Source organism: Aquarana catesbeiana, linkage group LG04 (genome assembly GCF_042186555.1).
Source record: "Aquarana catesbeiana isolate 2022-GZ linkage group LG04, ASM4218655v1, whole genome shotgun sequence".
Taxonomy (NCBI): Eukaryota; Metazoa; Chordata; class Amphibia; order Anura; family Ranidae; genus Aquarana; species Aquarana catesbeiana.
The window spans coordinates 51507268-51520074 of NC_133327.1; positions in this window are offsets into that span (position 1 = coordinate 51507268).

Genomic DNA, 12807 nt, shown 5'->3' on the forward strand with positions numbered 1-12807 from the left:
TCTTCTTCTTCTCTTCTTCATGTCTTCTCCGGGCCGCTCCGCAGCCATGCTGTGGCATGGAGGGAGGCTCCCGCTGTGTGACGGCGTCTCTTCGTCTGATGGTTCTTAAATAACGGGGGGCGGGGCCACCCGGTGACCCCGCCCCCCTCTGACGCACAGTGACATGACGGGACTTCCCTGTGGCATTCCCCGTGACGTCACAGGGAAGTCCCGTCAAGTCACCGTGCGTCAGAGGGGGGCGGGGTCACCGGATGGCCCCGCCCCCCGTTATTTAAGAACCGTCAGACGAAGAGACGCCTTCACACAGCGGGAGCCTCCCTCCATGCCACAGCATGGCTGCGGAGCGGCCCGGAGAAGACATGAAGAAGAGAAGAAGAAGAAGAAGATGAAGAAGAAGATGAAGAAGATGAAGAGAAGAGCGGGAGCCTCCCCTCATGCCATGGGTGCGGAGCGGCCCGAGGAGAAGAAGATAGAAGACGCCGCGGAGAAGATGCTGGACGAGAACGCCGGAGGAAGAACCAGAAGAGCCAGAAGAACCAGAAGAAGAAGAAGATGAAGGAAGAAAGAAGAAGCATTTAAATAAAGGAATTGTCAAAAACTGTCTCTTGTCATTTTTAACATTTTTGACAGTTTTTTAGTGAAATGGTAGGGGTAAGTACCCCCTTACCATTTCACACAGGGGGGGGGGCGGGATCTGGGGGTCCCCTTGTTAAAGGGGGCTTCCAGATTCCGATAAGCCCCCCGCCCGCAGACCCCCACAACCACCGGCCACGGTTGTGAGGATGAGGCCCTTGTCCTCATCAACATGGGGACAAGGTGTTTTGGGGGGCTACCCCAAAGCACCCTCCCAATGTTGAGGGCATGTGGCCTGGTACGGTTCAGGAGGGGGGGGGGCGCACTCTCGTCCCCCCCTCTTTTCCTGCGGCCTGCCAGGTTGCGTGCTCGGATAAGGGTCTGGTATGGATTTTTAGGGGGACCCCACGCCATTTTTTTTTTTTTTTTGGCGCGGGGTTCCCCTTAAAATCCATACCAGACCTGAAGGGTCTGGTATGGAATTTAGGGGGAACCCCACGTCAATTTTTTTTTTACATTTTGGCTGGGGTTCCCCTTAATATCCATACCAGACCTGAAGGGCCTTGTATGGAATTTAGGGGGACTCCCACATCATTTTTTTTTTTTCATTTTGGTTCGGGGTTGCCCTGTGGGGAATTCCCATGCCGTTTTTATCAATGAACTTCTATGTGTATTGTCGGCAATGCAATAGCCGCGGTAGTTTTAAATGAGTTTTTTCCTTCAAAATGTCATTTTGCTGTCAGACTGTTCTAAACACGGGAAACATGCGCCCCTTTACAGGCATACTATAGACACCCCCCAGGTATGAAATTTAAAGGGATATTACACTTTTATTGTTTGACTTTAAGCATTATTAAAATCACTGCTCCTGAAAAAACGGCCGTTTTTAAAACTTTTTTTTGCATTGATTCATGTCCCCTGGGGCAGGACCCAGGTCCCCAAACACTTTTATTAACAATAACTTGCATATTAGCCTTTAAAATTAGCACTTTTGATTATTCATGTTCGTGTCCCATAGACTTTAACGGTGTTCGCGTGTTCGAACGAATTTTTTTCCTGTTCGCATGTTCTGGTGCGAACCGAACAGGGGGGTGTTCGGCTCATCCCTAGTCAGCAGCTACAAATACTGTAGCTGCTGACTTTTACTATTAGGGCACTTACCTGTCCAGGGATCCCGTGCTATCCTCAACCAAGCTGATTCTTGAATCGACTCTCAGGTGCTGGCGCCACCATCTTGGGTAAGGGAAACCTTGCGGCTTCACAGCCGGTTTCTTTCTTAATGGGCTGGCTGTTGTGAGGGCAGAACTTCTGGCTTGCTGCAGTGAAATCAGCAGGAAGTAGGAGCAGGTATCTGTTAAAACCAGGTATCCGTTACCCCCCACAAGGTGCCAAATGTGGCACCGGATGGAGGGAGGAGGCAGACAAGCGGAGCTTCCCCTTTTGGGTGGAGCTCTGCTTTTAGGGGTTAATGTACAAGTCACATACAATGGGAGTAAGGAAGTGGGGGTTAATGTGTGATGTGCAGGATAAGAGTTGTGAGGGGTTAATATACAGGTCTAATACTGGACAGGATGGAGATCAGTAATGTAGAAAAGAAGGAAGAGGTGAAAGGGTTGAACATTACTCTACAATTAACCTTTTTACCTTGAATCTGCAGCTGCTATTTTGGACCTAATAATGCTTAGCTAAACTATTACAAACCCATGAATAACCAAGCCAAGAATGTAATATATTTTAGTTACCAGTCTTTAGTTTTCCTTTTTTCACTTTTTTTTTTCACCTAGTGATCTTGCCATTAACATGCTTCCTGTCCTAGGATGTCAACACTCACTCATTGTACTGTATGTACTGTATGTACTGAAGTATTGTCACCATACCACTGGACTGCAAACACCTCTCCCTCCCCTCATATCCACAACAGAGTGGGACTTGTTCTGTAGAACAGAGAGAATAAACAGAATTGTAACAATGATTAAAATTTCAGGGCAGGGAGTGCAAGCTGTTATAAGCTCACTGGATTTCTGTCAGGTCCAACAGGTACATTTTTTGTACTTATCAAATAGATATAAAAAACACATTCAATTGTATATTTAAAAACCCAAGCAAATAAATACAGTAAGTTCATTTTTAGGGTTTATGCTTTCTCAGTTCACTCTTGAGTTAGATCAGTGGTCTCCAAACTGTGGCCCGGGGACCAGATGCAGCCCTTTACCTGCGTTTATCCAGTTCTTGGGGCACTGTAACTCCCACTAATATGAGGGTAGCTTTTAGTGGTAGAAGACCACCCTGGACTGACTTGCTCACACCACCCTCCCCTTCTGCCTCCCGCACCTGCCCACGATCCCTGGCCCCAGTCTTGACTTTCCCCTCCGCCACCCAAGCTGGATGATTCATCCAAACACTCCTCTACCAGCTGTCACTATGTACCCACACGCCTCCCCGTTTCCTCCAGCACCCCAGCTCCTTCCCCTCTGCCTCCATCTGTCACCACAGACTCCCGCTTCCTCCTGTTCCTCTATTTTCCCCGCTCCTTCCCCTGAACTGCCAACTGTCACCACGAATCCCCGCTTCCCCTCTCCTCCTCCAGCGATCCTTTTCCCACCAACTGTCACACACGGACCTCAGCCCCATCCATCTCCCTGCACATCACACTATGGGCAGTTCTCCATCTCCTGCATGAATGCATATCCACACAGCTGACCGGCTTGTGGACTGCATGCTCTTCCCATCCCAGCCGTTATCAATCCACCCAGCAGGTTCCTCAGACTCCCATGCCCACTTTTCAGCCTCTTCCACCCACCCATGTCCTCGGTACCTTTTCTCCAGTCCCTCCAAACTAATTTCCCTACATCTGAAACCTCCAAACCCTATCCCTCCCCCTTCTCCCAACACCTCTCTTTCTCAACCCCCTATCTGCCACCACCACCACCCCATGCCTCCCCTGTCCCTCCAAACCCCCACCTCTCCTTTTACCTACCCTCCCACTAATATGAGACAATATTCTGACAACTGACATCAACAATGGGGCACCTTTTTTCCCACTGACCCCAACAATGGGGCATTATTCCTCCCCCTAATACCAAATGTGGTGATGCCAGGACAATTTCCACTTCACATGGTCACAGTTCAGCCCCCCTAAAGTCTAAAAAAACAATAAACTGGCCCTTTGTTTAGAAAGTTTGGAGACCTCTGATTTAGATCATGAGTGACTGCCCAATGACTGAGCAAAGACATTGATTTACTAAAGGCAAAAAGAATATTTACTTTGCAAGGGCAGTTGCGCTTTGCACTTGGTATATCAACCCTATTATATTTTTATTGAAAACAAGTATATTTCCCTCACTTTAACACCATCAATCTCTTGTGTTAGGACAAAAGAAACAACAAAAAAACAAACAAATAAAAAAAAAACATGGGTTCTAACAATTCCATACTTTATTCAAAAATATACGGATTTTAGTTAGAGATGTGGTTTATCATCTGGTCAGGTTTTCACATGCCTCATGGTTTCCAATTTCTTTAGGATTTCTCTTGTGTTGCACTCTGTTGCTATTATTCTCTTTCACATAGTGAACAAGTCTAGAAGTTTTCAAATGCTCAAAATCCATAAACGTCATGTAACATTGAGCCATATAACTTTCTTTTAGTCCAAGACTTAGCTAACTTGACGTATTTCTAAACATTTTAAGTTGCAACCAACAATAATAATTACATACTTGATATTGAAGATGCTTACATCTAACACAGAGAAATGATGGTTTATGTTCATGCTCTGGAGTATAATACAAGATGGATGTGAAGAATTGGACAATTGCTACGGAGCTGATCCTAATGGGATTTTCCAATGACATGATGACTAACATTTTCTTATTTTTGTTATTCTTTCTCATTTATGTTGTAACTGTTGTTGGCAATTGTGTGATAATGTATGTCATATTTGTTAACGCACATTTGCACACTCCAATGTACTTTTTCCTTGGAAATTTATCTTTCATAGATTTAAGCAATACCTCTTCAGCTGTACCCAAGCTACTAATAGACCTCTTTTCGGCCCAAAGAACAATATCACTTAGTGCTTGCCTCATACAGCTTAAAGTCCTACTGCTAATAGGAGCTACAGAGTGTTTGCTCCTAGCTGTCATGGCCTATGATCGCTACATTGCCATTTGCCGGCCACTCCATTATCCAATTCTTATGAAATGGAGTGTTTGTCATCAGTTGACTGCCTTTGTGTGGCTATATAGTTTCATGACCGTTATTATGCCCTCATTTGGTCTGCCGATAAAGTTGTGCTACCCTAACAAGATCAACCATTTCATGTGTGAGGTTCTACCCGTCATCAAGTTGTCCTGTGATAATACCTACATCAAACAGATAGTGATTTTCTCAATCAGTTTGATTTCACTTCTTCCTCCTTTTTTATTTATTTTAACTTCATACATTTGTATTATAACTGCTATACTTAAGATTCATTCTACCAGAAGATCTAAAACTTCTTCAACCTGCACCTCCCATATTACAGTAGTGGTCTTGTACTATGGGACTGGTATGGTCACTTATTTCAGACCCTTGACAGATGACTCTTCAAACCAGGAGAAATATATTTCCATCTTCTATGTTATTATAGCACCAATGTTAAACCCTCTCATTTACAGTCTAAACAATGCAGAAGTCAAAAAAACTTGGAAAAACTTGTTTTGATAATGCCATGCCAACAGTTATAATTGTATGTCATTTTCAAAGATGACAAACATTTGAGGTTCAATCATTTGTGGTTCAACCAAACTCTTTTAAAACCCAGCCTCTTAAATTCAAAAGTTCCGAGCCAACGTTTATATTCAAGTCAATTTGAATCTGAACCAGGCTCCTAAAAGTGAGCAATACACAGCAGCAAAAAATGTAAAAGTGGGTTGGGAAGCTCTTGGTAGTCCTGCCAGAGGAGATGATGGAGCCAAAAAACTGAAGAATTGGGATACAGGAAAAAAAACAGCAGAACCTTCTGGTAGCTCTGGAGACCTCAAAAAAATTCTCCCAGGAATAGGGAAGTGTGGAATCTGGTGGTACTATCACTCAAGCTAAGGGTGCTCAGGCAACAGCAGAAGCAGATATAATACAGAAGCAGCTTGAGATAATTAGAAAACCGTATCACGAAAAATAAAAAAAATTAAGATTGGATCAGAACATTTGAACCAATTAAATTTGATCCAACCCCACATCATCCATATTTTAGAATCAACACTATTCTCTTCTAATACAAACTCAACATTTTTATATAAAATAGTCAAAGGCTTTGTTGATAAAGAAAGTGACGTCACTAACTTAAACTGGTTTCTTTATCAGTAGGTTTCTTCTGCTTCTTAACAGTGAACATTTAATGCCATGTTAACCCAACTAACCAGGGACTGTTTTTGGTACAAAAACAGTTGTATGATAAATGGCAGGAGCTGTCATAACCTTCAGGAGCCCTTTGAACCCCGTTGTACCCTTAGGCTGCTTTCACACTAAGGTGCTTTACAGGCGCTATAGCGCTAAAAATAGCACCTGCATAGCGCCTGTAAAGAGCCTCTCTTGTCTCTCCACTGGAGCGGTGCGCTGGCAGGATGCCAAAAAAAGTCCTGCAAGCTGCATCTTTGCAGCGCTGTAGGAAATCAAATCAATGGGCAGCTCCGCCGAACTGCTGGCATAGCGCCACTGCAGCGGTGCTTTGCGGGTGGTTTTAACGCTTTTTCGGCTGCTAGTGGGGGTTAAAAGTGATTTTGATGTGTTTTTACCGCGATTTCACACAAGTCAAAAGTTCACCAATGTAAAAGCAGAAAAATGACCAAATCTGCCCCCAAAAAAGTTCCAGAACTTGAACTTTGAGCTTCAGGTGTTTTGGAGCTTCTGGCTTCAGGTGTTTTGGAGAGGAGATGTGAACCATCTCCATAGAGAATAATTGATTTTTTCCCCTCCAGTGTTTTGTAGCTTCAGGCTTAAAGCTACAAAACGCTCAGGTGTGAATGGGGCCTTAGTGCCGGTTCACACAGGGGTGGCTTCAAAGTCGCCCTACTCTGAAACCACACCGTATAGCACAACTTCAGCGTGGCTTGCAAAACGACTTCTGTATAGAAGTCAATGGAAGCCGCCCTGGAACGCCCAATACACACCTATTGCGATTTTTTTTTTTTTTTACCAAAAATATGTAGAAGAAAATATATTGGCCTAAACCGATGAATACATTTGTTTTTTCATTTATTTATTTTGGATATGTATTACAGGCATACCCCACTTTTAAGTACACAATGGGGTTTGTTTACTATAGCTGGAGAGTGCAAAATCATGCTCACTTCTGCATAGAAACCAATGAGCCCCAGTTTGTTCAATTAAGCTTTGGTATAAAAACTTGGAAGCTCATTGGTTTCTATGCAGAAGTGTGCCTGATTTTGCACGCTCCAGCTTTAATAAATAAACCCCATTGTGTACTTGAAAGTGGGGTGTATAGCAGAAAGTAAACAAAAAATGTTTTTCAAAAATTAATCTGTCTTTTTTTGTTTATAGTGCAAAAAATAAAAACCGCAGAGGTGATCAAATAACACCAAAAGAAAGCTCTATTTGTGGGAAAAAAAGGACGTCAATTTAGCTTGGGTACAGCGCCGCACAGATGTGCAATTGTCAGTTAAATAGACACAGCGCTATATTGCAAAAAATGCTCTGGTCATAAAGGGGCTAAAACCTTCTGGGGCTGAGGTGATTAAAGTGAATAACTCACCACCAAGTTCACTATATAGACCAATTATGTATTTATACATGTTGATCATATCCCCCCTTAAATGATACTAAAGTCTGTTTTTTTTTTTTCGTTTAAAATAATAAACATGTTATACTCAGATGCTCTGTGCAGTGGTTTTGCACAGAGCAGCCCTGATCCTCCTCTTCTCGGGTCCCTCGCCGGTGCTCCTGGCAACTCTCTCCTGCTGAGTGCCCTCAATAGCTTGCTATGGGGGCACTTGAGCCAAGCCGCTGCTCTGTTTGTCCATTCAGAGATGGAGTCGTGGCTCCCTCTCTCTTTCCCCTCATTGGCTCACATACTTTGACAGCAGCAGTAACCAATGGCACCCGCTGCTGTGTCTCAGCCAGTCAGGGGGAAGAGTCCTGGACAGCAGAGGCTCTCATGCAACTTCTCTGGATCGAGATGGGGCTCAGGTAAGTGTTAAAGGGCTAAAGGGGGGCTGCTGCACACAGAAGGTTTTTTTTAATGTTAACGCATAAAATACATTAAGATAAAAAAAACCTTCTGCCTATAGAACCACTTTATTCGCCTTTTCTCCAGAGAGAATAAATTAAGTTCAGCTAATCTCTCCTAATAGCTGAGCTTTTCCATGCCTATCAGTTTGGTTGCCTTCTCTGCACTTTCTCCATTTCTCCGATATCCTTTCCGAGGACTGGTGCCTAAAACTGAACTGCATATTCCAGATGAAGTCTTACCAATGATTTGTACTGGGACAAAATGATATGTCTCTCTCTGGAGTCCATACCTCTCTTAATACAAGAAAGGACTTTGCTCACTTTGGAAACCGCAGCTTGGCATTATTAAGTTTATGATCTACCAGAACACCCAGATCCTTCTCCACTATGGATTCCCTCAGTTTTACACCCTCTTGTATGATGCATGTATATTTTAAAAAACAAAAAGAAGCTGCGCTAAATTTATACATTATCCAATATTAAAAATTGGTGCAAAGTCCGTGAGGAATAAGCATTATTCTCATAAAACACCCAATTGTGGCAAAAGGTGAAGGTCCCTTTAGTTCACATAATGACAGCACCACAGTGATTATCACCACCTTAGTTTACACCACCACCTTACAAAAGACACGCTTACCAGATGGCAAGCTATACAGTCTTGTGGCTATTGTCCAGCCAATGCCTTGTAAGCTCGAACATATACTTGAAGATGGGGTTGGATCACTGGAGCCAAGAGCTCATAACACTTGTATCCGGACAATGGAATCAAACGACGTCCCAAACAACAAGACTGAAATAAATAGCAGGCTCATCTATGTGTATAGATGTTATCTCTTCTGGCATCCAGAAAACAAGTGTCTACATTTATGGAGATGGCAGGGGATCCGCTGTAAGTCCTGTGGCCACCAGGAAGTCGACTGGAACCAGCATGGAATGCAAGGAAGTGATGTCATTGGAAGTGTATATTTTTAGACCCAAATACATAACTTTACACTTATCAATATTAAATCTCATTTGCCACGCAGTTGTCTAACTAAACAGGGCATTGATGTCGGCTTGTAAGTTGGAGACATCCTGTATGGACATTATTCCACTGCATAGCTTGGTGTCATCTGCAAAGACTGAAATGGTACTTTTAAAGTGGTTGTAAACCCTTTACAACCACTTTAGCCTACAGGTAAGCCTATAATAATATAATAATATAATTTATATAATAAACTTGCAACGTTTAGGAGATATTCACAGTATACGCATGTGCCAACGTCATCAGTGCATGCGTACTGAAGGGACGGCTCGTATGTGCTGTTTCTTCAGCTGGTGTGCTGTTACTGGCAGCTCCTACGTGCATGCATGGGAGTGACGTCATCGTGGTTCCGGCCAATGACAGCGCTGGAGCCCGCGATGCCCTGAAGTAACTCCTGGAGACATGTCGCTGGCCAAAGCGGTGTGCTGGGACCACCGCGGTGGCTCCGATCTAAGGTAAGTATATCATAATGAGCTAGTATGCTATGCATACTAGCTCATTATGCCTTTGTCTTGCAGGGTTTTTTTCCCCTGTGGGTTTACAACCACTTTAATCCCAGACTCTACATCATTTGTAAATATATTAAAAAGTAAGGGTCCCAACACTAAACCTTGGGGTACACCACTGACAACCCTAGACCATTCAGATATGAATCATTAACCACTACTCTGAATACGGTCTTTTAGCTAGTTATCTATCTATTTACAAACTGATTTTTCCAAGCCTGTAGACTTTACCTTACACATTAGCCATGTGTGGGGAACTGTATCCAACGCTTTTGCAAAATCCAAGTATACTATATCTACAGGTTTTCCTTACCTCATAAAAAGAAATCAGATTTGTTTGAATGGTTCTGTCTTTCATGAATCCATGTCTATTGCTTAAAATAATTTTTATAGCAAAAACTCATCTATGTGGCCTTTTATTAAACTCTCCAGTATCATCCCAACTATAGAAGTTAAACTAACAGATCTATAGTTACTTGATAAAGACTTTGACCCCTTTTTAAATATAGGCATCACAGTGGCCTTATGCCGATCCAGTGGTACTATGCCAGTCATTTTCTTATATTAAAATTAGGACCAATGGCTTTGAAATGACAGAGCTCAATTCTTTTAGGACATGAGGTATATGCCATCTGGTCCAGTTGCTTTATTCACCTTTATTCTGTCTAAAGATTAATGGACTGTATCATATTTGAGCCATACTGGTTCTTTTGTGGCTGTGTCAATATCATCCCCTCATGCTCCTTTGTATACACAAAACTGAAAAAGGTATTTAATAAATTTGCCTTCCCTTTGTTCCCAGTCACCCACTCCAGATTATTTTGTAAAGGGCATACATGCTCAGACCTGAACTTTTTACTGTTGATGTATTTAAAGATTTTTTGGGAGTCTGCCCTAATCTCTTTTGCAATCTGTCATTGATTTTTAATTTTTGCAGCCTTGATTTCCTTTTTACATATTCTGTTATATTCTTTGTAATGTTTAAAAGATAACAGTGTTTCTTCATTTTTAGATTTTTTAAAAGCTTTTCTTATTATTTATAGCTTTTTAAACAGTGGCCATTATCCACAGAGGTTTTATTTTTACCCTTTCAAACTTATTGCCCATCGGAATATATTTTGTAGTGTATTCAAATTTTTCGCCAACAAATGTGTGTTGTCGGATTTTCCGATCGTGTGTACACAAGTCCATCGGACAAAAGTCCAAAGTACAGATATGCATGCTCGGAAGACAGAAGTGGTCAGTTTTGTAAACTAGCATTTGTAATGGAGAATTAACATTTGTGATGGCAAATTATGAAATCTGCAAATGCAGCGCAAAATTCTCTTCTTCTTTAATGGGATAATAATGAAGCTGCTTTGCTGGTGATACTGATACAAATTGTCAAAGGCTTTTTTTTTTCTAGTGATATCAGGAATAATATTATTATGTTTTTTTTTTATTCGTGCAAGTTCCCACAACACCATTATCCCGTAGTTTTGAAGTAAAACACATAGCCAAGTATTATTCTACACAATTTTTGTATTGTGCATTAAAAAAAAATAATAAATTAGACATGCTATCTGCCAATAGAATTTAACCAAAAAGTGCACCCAAAAATATAGAATGCATCCAAAAATATATAAAATATACCAAATCAAATCATTATTCAACCAAAAAAATAATGTCAAAGCAATAACTCCAAAGCCAATAATAAATAACACGTTATCTCCACCGATTCTGCAACACGTCTGGTTGAGGAATGGCCATTCAGAAACTAACTGCAAAGCATGAACTGAAAAGCACTAAATGAAAAACATGAAAAGATAAGCGCAAATCAACACTCACCAAACTTCTACTAACACGAAATTAGCAGAAGGAGCCCAAAGGGTGTCACTATGTTCGTAATTGTTGGCCAACATTTGTGTGACCGTGTGTATGCAAGACAAGTTGGAGCCAACACCCTTCAAACTAAATTCCATGAATTTGTTGTCGGAAAGTCCAATCGTGTGTACGAGGCATAAGTCTTCGAGAGCAGCCCTCAGTTTTGGAGAATGATGATATTTTATATGAACATTAGTAATATGTAATAAGTAATTCATATTAGTAATATGAATTGAATGAATTTTTAAAATATAATTAGATAATGTCTTTTACTATACGACATTACGTCCAATGCCTATTGTTCCTTACTGCTATTTTTTATTCGAGATTTATCTCCTTCATCTATATGAGACTGTTTCTGAAAGCCTTTCCTTCTGAGGATTTTTGCAGTTGTTCCATTCTGCTGACTCTCTGTATTATATTATACATATATTTTTTTTACATCACCGAGCCACAAGTAGACCAATCTTAACTTATACTAACTAGGTCTGTATTGAAATTTATGGATCGCTTTTTGAGCCATTTCTTGATGGAACCAAGTAATTTCCTTGACTTCTGTCTGATGCGGATTGGCCACTATATTATATAAGACATTATATATACAGTATCTCACAAAAGTGAGTACACCCCTCACATTTTTGTAAATATTTTATTATATATTTGCATGTGACAACACTCAAGAAATGACACTTTGCTACAAAGTAGTGAGTGTACAACTTGTATAACAGTGTAAATTTGCTGTCCCCTCAGAATAACTCAACACATTAATGTCTAAACTGCTGGCAACAAAAGTGAGTATATCCCTAAGTGAAAATATTCAAATTGGGCCCACTTAGCCATTTTCCCTCCCCCGTGTCATGTGACTCAGTAGTGTTACAAGGTCTCAGGTGTGAATGGGGAGTAGGTGTGTTAAATTTGGTGTTATCGCTCTCACTCTCTCATACTGCTCACTGGAAGTTCAACATGGCACCTCATTGCAAAGAACTCTCTGAAAAAAAGGATTGTTGCTCTACATAAAGATGGCTTATGCCGTGTATACACAATCGGACTTTACAGCATACTTGGTCCGGCATACCGGATTTTGTCAGACAATTCAATCGTGTGTGGGCTCCAGCGGACTTTGTTTTATCAAAAGTTTGGCGGACTTAGATTTGAAACATGTTTCAAATCTATCCGACGGACTCGAGTCCGGTCGAAAAGTCCGCTCGTCTGTATGCTAGTCCGACGGACAAAAACCGACGCTAGGGCAGCTATTGGCTACTGGCTATGAACTTCCTTGTTTTAGTCCGGTCGCACGTCATCACGTACAAATCCGTCGGACTTTGGTTGAACGTGTGTAGGCAAGTCCGTTCATTCAGAAAGTCTGTCGTAAAGTCCGTCGAAAAGTCCGCCGGGCAAAGTATGCCGTAAAGTTCGGTCGTGTGTACGCGGCATTAGGCTATAAGAAGATTGCCAAGACCCTGAAACTGAACTGCAGCATGGTGGTGTAGTAGTATAACAGCTTGTATAACAGTGTAAATTTGCTGTCCCCTTAAAATAACTCAACACACAGCCATTCATGTCTAAACCGCTGGCAACAAAAGTGAGTATTTTGCAGCACTATTTTCCAGCACTGCC